Genomic DNA, 11,479 nt, shown 5'->3' on the forward strand with positions numbered 1-11,479 from the left:
GTTTTAGCTTTGAGCTAGCGGGTCTTCTGACCAAAAACGAAGAAAGACACTAACTCTGTGATGTATTTGAACATTCAATCGGTGTAATTCTTTTGTTGTGTGTGTTTAGTTTTACATTGAACTTCAACTGGTGTTTATTAATAAACGACTTGAAGCAAGCAACATTCACTTATACGCCTTGCTATTTCGGGTACATTCGGAAATTCACTCCAAGCGCACTCAACCTTCCGGAACGTTCGAATACAACCCCCAATTTCAATGAAGTCGGTACGTTGTATAAAACAAACAAGAAAAAGAATACAATGATTTGCAAATCCTTTCAACCTATATTCAATTGAATACACTGCAAACACAATATATTTTATGTTCAAACTGATCAATTTTCACAAGTATTCACTCTTTTTGAATTTGATGCCTGCAACACATCCCAAAAAAGCTGGAACAGGGGTATGTTTACCACTGTGTTACATCCAGAGGTGGGTAGAGTAGCCAAATATTGTACTCAAGTAAGAGTACTGCTACTTTAGATTTATGACTCAAGTAAAAGTCAAAAAAAGTACTCCTCCAAATAATTACTTGAGCAAGTGTAAGAAAGTACTGTGAAACAAATTACTCAAGTACTGAGTCAATGGCGAGTAACTTAAATCAGCATGAACGTCAAATAAAATAAAAATAACTCCATAAAATATCCATCCATTTACTTCCATTTATAGAGATCGGCAGCTTAAGAAGGGAAGCCCTGATTTCCCTCTGCCCAGCCACTTCGTCCAGCTCGTCTGGGGGCATCCCAAGGCTTTCCCAGGCCAGTGTCTCCAGCGTGTCTTGGGTTGTTCCTGGGGCCTCCACTCAGTTAGACGTGCCCAGAACACCCCACCAAGGGAGGTGTCCGGGGAACATCCTAATCAAATACCTGAGTCAACTCATCTGCCTCTTCTTGATGCGGAGGAGCAGTGGCCCGACTTTGAGCCCCTCCCAGATGACCGAGCTTCTCACCCTGTCTCAGGGAGAGCCCGGACACCCTACGAGGGAAGCTCATTTCGGCCGCTTGTATCTGCGATCTTGTTCTTTCTGTCAAGACCTACAGCTCGTGACCATAGGTGAGGGTAGGAACGTAGATCGATCAGTAAATTGAGGGCTTTGCCTTTTAGCTCAGCTCCCCCTCTTCACCACGACAGACCGATACAGAGTACACATCACTGTAGACGCTGCACCGATCTGCCTGTCGATCTCCCTCTCCATTCTTCCATTGTTGCAGAGGTGTGTGTCAACCAGGACAGTCCTACAACATAAACAGGAACAGGAACAGGGAGGCTTATATACTGGTGGTGATGAGGCTGACTGGAGACAGGTGCTGAAAGCAGAGAGGGGAGGGGGGAGAGAGGGGACACAAGGCGCCCTCCCGGCTCCTATAATGGAACTCCAGGGGAGTATATGACACTTTCTTTCATAAAAAAGGCAAAATGTCTTTGTCCTTTTTGATGACTGAGTTGACAAGATGACTTGTCAACTCATGTAGTTCAATTCAAGTCTCTTAACTACCCAGTCTATAGTCAAGTCTTTCCTAAGTATTTGGCAAGCAAGTCATAAAACTGGCAACTCGAGTCGACTCGAGTCAAGTCATTTGACTCAAGTGCCCCCTTCTCTGTGAAAATGCTTCATCAAGGGTGGTTGCCCTCCACACTTAAGCTACAATACACTGTACTGTATGGGTGCTCTTCTGGTATGATAGCACAAACATGGGGCTACTGTAAACACTGACAAAACAGTTTTCCTTTTGTTTATGGGTGCCAGACAATTTCAACCACGAAGACGATCTTTGGCACTGTCATGAGCTCAGACCATTCATGTTATAATCATTGTTATGTTTTTAAGAAAAACAGGTAATAAACTATTGTAATTGTATTAATTGTGCTCAACCATCAACTTTACACTCTGTACAAGATCATATATTTTTGCTGTGTTCCTGTTAAAGATACTCGGGCACCTGAAAAACATTGCAAAGATATTGCCGAATAAATCCATCGCAATTAAACAAAGAAAGATGAATTTTATTTGAATATTACTTAAACTTTACAGGGTTGTAACAGGGTTAGAAATCAATGCTAATATTAAGAGCACAAGCGTACGACGTGTGCATAGCTGTGTTAGCTGCCATGCTAACTGGTAAAAAACAAACAGGATATTAATGGCTTTTTCTAATATGAGTAACAGGCATCTTATTTTATTTTACTTCGCTTTATTTTGCTTTTATTGCCATTATTTCATTAATATTGATTGTACTTATCCTTATGCTGCTTTTATGATACATTTTAATGTCTTTTGTTTTTATAATTTCAGTGTAGACTTTTTTTGAGGTTTGATTAAAATCTTTTAGTGATATTTGACTGTTTTCAGTGTTTCCTCAGAGCGATCAGGAGCCACCAGGGTTCGGCCGACGGTCCAGTCCTGGTGCGGACAACTCTCTTAGATGGTGTTTCCTCGCCTGCATGTTCTGTAGTCAGTCTCAGGTTATTAGGTCATGGCAGTAATTATTTTTAACGTGCACGTTTGTGCGTATGTCTGTCCTCTGGACAAGTGGCGGGCAGGGTTGATTTATTTTTGATTTATGTAAAGCGCTTCGAGTTGCATTCTTTTATGTATGAAAAGAAAGTTTGATTAATGTCAATTCACTTTTTTTCCTATCTTCCCCTCAATGCTGAAATGCTGTACCTTGAGATGTTTTCTCCTATTTAAAATATTGCTGTACATGCTAGGACATTTATTAATAAATTTATTTATTTAACCTTTATTTAGCCAGGTAAGGCCATTGAGAACAGATTCTCATTTGCAATGCCGACCTGGCTTCAGACAGCAGAGTGCAAGGCAAAATAAAAACAAATAAAGAGAAAATGTACAATGTGATGTCCACAAACTGTACACAAAACAAAACATGAGAAAATTACAGTACTATGTAAAGGTTTTTGCCCCCTTCTCAAATTCTCATTTTCCCTGGCTTCCCCATGTTAATGTTTAAATCATCAAACAAATGTAACAATCAGACAAAGATAACATACAGTAAGTAAACATAAAATGCAAGGTTTAAATGATAATTTTATTTTTTTTACTAACCCTTTGTAGATTAGTTCAAAAGAAAGTTAAAAATGATTTACTCTAAATATAAACTAATATTGGGTTCTTGAAAAATATTGTTTTATTTTATTTACAATAAATCAATTACACAATTATTCATTGGACATGAATAAAAGAAAAATACAAAAATAATAAACAAACAATTTTTAACCAATAAAATTATTAATTCCAATTCAAAATTTTATTTTCTCTAATTATTTTAATGATTATTAAGGAAGCAATTATGGAAATTTTAATGTTTTAAATATGTAAAATTATTTTAGTAATTTCTATAAAATATTAAAACAAAATACTACTGCTACTAATATTTAATTTATTTAACTGACAATAAATCAAATAACCAATGATTTGATTTTATAAATAAAACGTAAATGAATAAAAATTGAAAATGTTTTATTTTACCAGTAAAATAATTTATTTTTTTACTGGTATTTTATTTTATTTTATTTTATTTTACCAGTAAAATAATTTATCCCCTCCTTGAGCAGTCACCTTGTCGTGGTGGAGGGGTTTGTGTGTCCCAGTGATCCTAGGAGCTAAGTTGTCTGAGGCTTTATGCCCCTGGCAGGGTCACCCATGACAAACAGGTCCTAGGTGAGGGACCAGACAAAGCACGGCTCAAAGACCCCTAATGATGACGACAAACAATGGACTTCGTTTTCACTTGCCCGGACGCGGGTCACCGGGGCCCCCCACTGGAGCCAGGCCTGGTGGTGGGGCTCGAAGGCAAGCACCTGGTGGCAGGGCCTGCACCCATGGGGCCCGGCCGGGCACAGCCCGAAAGGGTAACGTGGGTCCCCCTTCCCATGGGCTCACCACCTGTGGGAGGGGCCATAGGGGTAGGGTGCAGTGTGAGCTGGGCGGTGGCCGAAGGCGGGGACCTTGGCGATCCGATCCCCGGCTACAGAAGCTGGCTCTAGGGACGTGGAATGTCACCTCTCTGGCAGGGAAGGAGCCCGAGCTGGTGTGTGAGGTCGAGAAGTTCCGACTAGATATAGTCGGACTCGCCTCCACACACAGCTTGGGCTCTGGTACCAGTGCTCTCGAGAGGGGTTGGACTCTCTTCCACTCTGGAGTTGCCCACGGTGAGAGGCGCCGAGCAGGTGTGGGTATACTTATTGCCCCCCGGCTCGGCGCCTGTACGTTGGGGTTCACCCCGGTGGACGAGAGGGTAGCCTCCCTCCGCCTTCGGGTGGGGGGACGGGTCCTGACTGTTGTTTGTGCCTATGCACCAAACAACAGTTCAGAGTACCCACCCTTTTTGGAGTCCTTGGAGGGGGTGCTGGAGAGCGCTCCCGCTGGGGATTCCATTGTTCTGTTGGGGGACTTCAATGCTCACGTGGGCAATGACAGTGAGACCTGGAAGGGCGTGATTGGGAGGAACGGCCCCCCCGATTAGAACCCGAGCGGTGTTCTGTTATTGGACTTCTGTGCTCGTCATGGATTGTCCATAACGAACACCATGTTCAAGCATAAGGGTGTCCACACGTGCACTTGGCACCAGGACACCCTAGGTCGCAGTTCGATGATCGACTTTGTGGTCGTGTCATCGGACTTGCGGCCACATGTCTTGGACACTCGGGTGAAGAGAGGGGCGGAGCTGTCAACTGATCACCACCTGGTGGTGAGTTGGCTCCGATGGTGGGGGAAGATGCCGGTCCGAAGTGGCAGGCCCTAACGTATTGTGAGGGTCTGCTGGGAACGTCTGGCAGAATCCCCTGTCAGAAGGAGTTTCAACTCCCACCTCCGACAGAACTTTGCTCATGTTCCGGGGGAGGCTGTGGACATCGAGTCCGAGTGGACCATGTTCCACGCCTCAATTGCTGAGGCGGCCGACCGGAGCTGTGGCCGTAAGGTGGTCGGTGCCTGTCGTGGCGGCAATCCCCGAACCCGTTGGTGGACACCAACGGTGAGGGATGCCGTCAAGCTGAAGAAGGAGTCCTATTGGGCCTTTTTGGCCTGTGGGACTCCTGAGGCAACTGATGGGTACCGGCTGGCCAAGCGGAATGCAGATCTGGTGGTCGCTGAAGCAAAAACTCGAGTATGGGAGGAGTTCGGTGAGGCCATGGAGAAAGACTTCCGGACGGCTTCGAGGAAATTCTGGTCCCCCATCCAACGTCTCAGGAGAGGAAAGCAGTGCACCACCAACACTGTGTATAGTGGGGATGGGTCGCTGCTGACCTCGACTCGGGACGTTGTGAGTCGGTGGGGAGAATACTTCGAAGACCTCCTCAATTCCACCGACATGCCTTCCCATGAGGAAGCATAGTGTGGGTTCTCTGAGGCGGGCTCTCTGGGTTTGAGGTCACCGAGGTAGTTAAAAAGCTCCTCGGTGGCAGGGCCCCGGGGGTGGAATGAGATTCGCCCGGAGTTCCTAAAGGCTCTGGATGTTGTGGGGCTGTCCTGGTTGACACGCCTCTGCAACATCGCGTGGACATCGGGGACAGTGCCTCTGGATTGGCAGACTGGGGTGGTGGTCCCCCTTTTTAAGAAGGGGGACCGGAGGGTGTGTTCCAACTACAGGGGGATCACACTGCTCAGCCTCCCTGGTAAGGTCTATTCAGGGGTGCTGGAGAGGAGGGTCCGTCGGGAAGTCGAATCTCAGATTCAGGAGGAGCAGTGTGGTTTTCGTCCTGGCCGTGGAACAGTGGACCAGCTCTACACCCTCGGCAGGGTCCTCAAGGGTGAATGGGAGTTCGCCCAACCAGTCTACATGTGTTTTGTGGAATTGGAGAAGGCGTTCGACCGTGTCCCTCGGGGAGTCCTGTGCAGGGTGCTTCAGGAGTATGGGGACTCCGCCAAGGCTGCCCTTTGTCGCCGATTCTGTTCATAACTTTTATGGACAGAATTTCTAGGCGCAGCCAAGGCGTAGAGGGGGTCCGGTTTGGTGGCCTCAGTATTGCATCTCTGCTTTTTGCTGATGATGTGGTTCTGTTGGCTTCATCAAACCGTGAGCTCCAACTCTCACTGGAGCAGTTCGCAGCCGAGTGTGAAGCGGCTGGGATGAGAATCAGCACCTCCAAATCTGAGACCATGGTCCTCAGTCGGAAAAGGGTGGCATGCCCTCTCCAGGTCGGGGATGAGATCCTGCCCCAAGTGGAGGAGTTCAAGTATCTTGGGGTCTTGTTCACGAGTGAGGGAAGAATGGAACGGGAGATCGACAGACGGATCGGTGCAGCGTCTGCAGTGATGCGGACTTTGTATCGGTCCGTTGTGGTAAAGAAGGAGCTAAGCCGAAAGGCGAAGCTCTCAATTTACCGGTCGATCTTCGTTCCTACCCTCACCTATGGTCATGAGCTGTGGGTCGTGACCGAAAGATTGAGATCCCGGATACAAGCGGCCGAAATGAGTTACCTCCGCAGGGTGTCCGGGCTCTCCCTTAGAGATAGGGTGAGAAGCTCGGTCATCCGGGAGGATCTCAGAGTAGAGCCGCTGCTCCTCCGCATTGAGAGGAGCCAGATGAGGTGGCTGGGGCATCTGATTCGGATGCCTCCCGGACGCCTCCCCGGTGAGGTGTTCCGGGCACGTCCCACCGGGAGAAGACCCCGGGGACGACCCAGGACACGCTGGAGAGACTACGTCCTTCGGCTGGCCTGGGAACGCCTCGGGATCCCTCCGGAAGAGCTGGATGAAGTGGCTGGGGAGAGGGAAGTATGGGCGTCCCTGCTAAAGCTACTGCCCCCGCGACCCGACCCGGATAAGGGGTAGAAAATGGATGGATGGATAATCTATTCTCATTTTAAAATGTAATTATTATTATAAATGAATTTAAATAACCATTATTTATTAAAAATAAACAAATCATTGTTAAATGTATATGTATTTAATTGTATAAATATTCAATTCATCAACCAATTAAAACAGAAATTATTACAAATAGATCAAATGAAAAGATACGTTTAATCCCATTTGTAGGAAAATTGTCTTAATTAATGGAAAAACAATAATTGTTACTCTTGATAAATGCTTGTCAGGTCATGATTTGATTCAAATAAAACATTTATACAAACTATTTCTATATCAATCACTTGCAATCCTGCGGAACTATTTTTCTCACACCATCACTCCATTTCACTGCGACGGTGACTTTACTCACTGGCGGAGATGTCATTGCATTTCAACACAAATCTGTCATTTTGAAGTGTGAAAAGCAATAGTTTATGATCAGAAATTTGAGAATGCCAGGATATCATTTCAGATTTAGTTGTGCCTAAATATCAAAGGGATTATGGAGAAACAGACAAACCGTGTTTGCTTCAGGTGGGAGGAGACATGAAGAAACTGAGTCGGAATTCCTCTTCCTCAGCTCTTTGGATCAGGATTTCCCTCGTCAGGGTCAACTTGGCCTCACCGAACTCCTCCCATACCCGAGTTTGTACCTCAGCACCTCCAAATCTTAGACCATGGTCCTCGGTCGGAAAAGGGTGGCATGCCCTCTCCAGGTCGGGGATGAGATCCTGCCCCAAGTGGAGGAGTTCAAGTATCTTGGGGTCTTGTTCACGAGTGAGGGAAGAATGGAATGGGAGATCGACAGATGGATCGGTGCAGCGTCTGCAGTGATGCGGACTTTGTATCGGTCCGTTGTGGTAAAGAAGGAGCTAAGCCGAAAGGCGAACCTCTCAATTTACCGGTCGATCTTCGTTCCTACCCTCACCTATGGTCATGAGCTGTGGGTCGTGACCGAAAGAACGAGATCCCACAAAGGAACCCAGGACAACACCTAAAGAACTGCAGGCCTCAGTTACCTCAGTTAAGTTCAGTGTTCATGACTCAACAATAATGAAGAGACTGGGCAAAAATGGCATCAATGGCAGAGTTCCAAGGCAAAAACCACTTCTGACCAAACAGAACATAAAGGCTATTCTTACTTTTTGGGGGGAAATAAAACAAACAAACTCTTCCAGCGGCACACTGAGTCCCAGAAGTTGCATCTTTGTACCGTCTTTTCCCGTCGCTTTTCCCCATCCGAAAGGAATTATGACGTGGGGAATCATGAGCTGCTGGCTATCGTCTGGGCCCGTTGGGGCAGCCACTTCGGAGATCGACCAGGTGGTTAAAAATGCTCAGAGAACCCAACCGGATCCCAAGACTGGATCTCCTGACCGGCTGTTTGTGCCCAATTCGGCACGTTCTGACATTCTTCAGTGGGCCCACAATTCAAAACTCACCTGTCATCCCGGAATCACCCTCACCATCCAATTCGTACAACAGCACTTCTGGTGGCACAGTGCAATCGCACCTCCTGGAGCACCTTTCTTCTGTGGATTGACTATGCCCACAACTCCCTCACCGGCCCCACCACAGGTATGTCTTTCATGGCATGTTATGGTTTCCAACCTCCGTTGTTTAAGGAACAGGAGCATACGGTGGCGGTTCCCGCGGTGAGGGATCACCTGCGACGGGTGCAGTTTGTTTGGAAGGACGTCAGTGCGGCTGACTTGGTCTGCCGAGAGGAATAAGCAGCTGGCGGATCTTTGACACTTTCCCACGCATGAGTACAAGGTGCGTCAGATGGTTTGGCTCTCCTCCCGTGACCTCCCGCTCCAAACAGAATCCCGTAAACACACTCCGCGCTTTATTGGTCCCTTTCCGTTTACTAAAATCATCAATCCCACATCAGTTCAATGGAAGCTCCCACAATCCCTCAAGATCCACCCAACATTCCACGTGTCCCTGCTTAAAGCTATCTCCACCAGTACTCCGGCCGGTACTGGTGGCATGATCTGTGCCCTGCAGTTCCTCCTTTGAAGCTTAGGTGGCGCTTTGAGCCTTGCCTCTCTCTCTCGCCATCCCTCTGCCCAGCAAACAGCCTCACCTTGGCCGTGCACCTGTCTTCAATCACCACTCATCATTGCCTAAATATAAGTTATTGAAGTATTTAACAATGTACTCACATTATTTCTTGATAAATGCTCATCCACGAATCCATCAAAGTACTCATCGTCTGTATCCGAAATGAACAGCTGGGCAAGTTCTCCATCAAACACGGCAGGGTCCCTCTCGTCATTGTCGGAGTCAGTCTCGTTGCCGTGCGGCTCCTCAGAAATGATGCCGGCTTTTAAGAAAGCTCGAACAACAGTGCAAGCAGACATGTTAGCCCAATCATCCACAATCCATTCACAAACTGTGGCGTAAATCGCACGGTGCTGTCTCCAGGTCTTAGTAAAGCTGTGTTTGTCATCTGTCATCCATCGCTCACACGCCGCTCGCAACTTCACTTAGAACCCCGTTTACACCGATGTCCAGCAATTGGGTTCCTTCGTCAAGCCTCCCGGACTGATGGCAGGCTGCGAGGTATTGCACTCAGTCGAATGGTGACTGTAGAGACGCTTCTCCCGGCTTTTCTTTGCTCATTAATCCATTGCTCGAGTTGGTCTTCCAACTCGGGCCACCTCGCCTTGTTTCCACGGAAACTCAGTTTCGTCTTCTTGACTTGGCGAAGCTCGTTTTCCTGCTTCCTCCACTTGCGAACCATGGATTCGTTGATTTTGAATTCTCTCGCGGCTGCTCGATTCCCATGTTCACCCGTGTAACTGATAGCTTGCAGTGTAAACTGTGCTTCGTAAGCGTGTCTCTTCGTAGGTGCCATTTTCGGTGGTCCTTAGCCAAACCGATGCAGATACCGGAACTATATACCTACTGGGGGCGTGTCTTTAGCGTCCTCTCTCACGAGCACCCTTCCCCCTTTACGTCCGCATGCTGTCCTCAGTCAAGTCCGCCTCCCTCTGTATAAGCAGCGTGTCGGCAGGAAATGCTCCCAGTCAGTCAAGCGGAGCGCTCATTAAAGTCACACAACAACATTTACAGATTTTGTTACTCGGTGCACACATAAGGTGCACCGCATTATAAGGTGCCACATCCATTTTGGAGAAAATGTAAGACTTTTAAGGGCGCCTTATGGGCATGAAAATACAGTAAATTAACTGCTTATTTAATAGTCCATAAAAAGTTAAAATACAATTCATCTTTTTGAGGATAGCAGTCTGCATAAACAATTATCAACCCCTCTCCAACTATTATCCATTTTTTGAGCCGCTTCTCCTCACTAGGGTCGCGGCCGTGCTGGAGCCTATCCCAGCTGTCATCGGGCAGGAGGCGGGGTACACCCTGAACTGGTTGCCAGCCAATCGCAGGGCACATACAAACAAACAACCATTCGCACTCACAGTCAAACCTACGGGCAATTTTAGAGTCTCCAATTAATGCATGTTTTTGGGATGTGGGAGGAAACCGGAGTGCCCGGAGAAAACCTACGCAGGCACGGGGAGAACATCCAAACTCCACACAGGCGGGGCCGGGGATTGAACCCGGGGCCTCAGAACTGTGAGGCTGACGCTCTAATCAGTCGGCTGCACTCTCCAACTATTAGTAAGCATTAAATTACCTTGTAGCCTAAATCTCACAAAGTGACTTTCAGCTTTTTGCCTCTCATAGGGTCTTCGCCACAGCGAGTCACTTGCATGATTTGTTTGTCTGATGTAACCCAACCATTTTTATCCGGGCTTTAATACACTCATGTCCCAATTAACTTCACGAAAACGTTTTAAATTAACTTCACCAACTAACGGCCCCTATGCACATTTGCACATGAAATTACTAAACAAACCATACATTATATGATACATGTATAGGCATTGTTTCTCATAAAGTCTCACTCACTGAATTAGATGTGTCCCCCGCCGCACTGATCTTTTTTTCTCTCTCAACTTCATGCAAGTCATGTCACGCGAGTCACAGCACTTCTAGTTCTAGGGTGCTTGTGTCAAAAATAAAAGCATTAAGTTTCCAAAATACAGTGTATATGTATAAATTAACTAAAAATTGCCTGACAGGCAGAACAATGACGGGCCGGTTCTGGCCCACGGGCTGAATGTTTGACATCCGAGTTTTAGCTTCATGCCTGCTCAGAAACAAACACGATATTATACTTCAAGAAAAGAGACTTAATTGAATTACTGTTATCATCATTCATTAAGCCACGGACAAATTTCTGAATTATGAATTTAAAAATTGTTGAACCCAGGGACAGCACAAACTGGTAAAATATGGCCCTAATAACTGCACACTTTTCTTTTTTTCAGTTTAAAATAATTTGTTCTTAGAGTGAACCCAAACTGATGTTTTTTTTAATTTTCAGGCAAAATTAAAGAAAAGGGCTTCACTCTTCACTTAAATCTTTCATTTCCAGCTATTTTTAATGTCTTAAATAAATTTGTATTGTCTTTGTTCAATCGAGAATTGATAGCTCTTTCTAACATTTCACGTTTCATCACGGTATCTGAACTAATAAGAAAGATGTGGACATTTTTCTACCAGAGAGTCGAGGTTTCGGTCACAGGTTTTCTAAATG

The sequence above is a fragment of the Phycodurus eques genome, chromosome 5 (genome assembly GCF_024500275.1).
Source record: "Phycodurus eques isolate BA_2022a chromosome 5, UOR_Pequ_1.1, whole genome shotgun sequence".
NCBI lineage: Eukaryota > Metazoa > Chordata > Actinopteri > Syngnathiformes > Syngnathidae > Phycodurus > Phycodurus eques.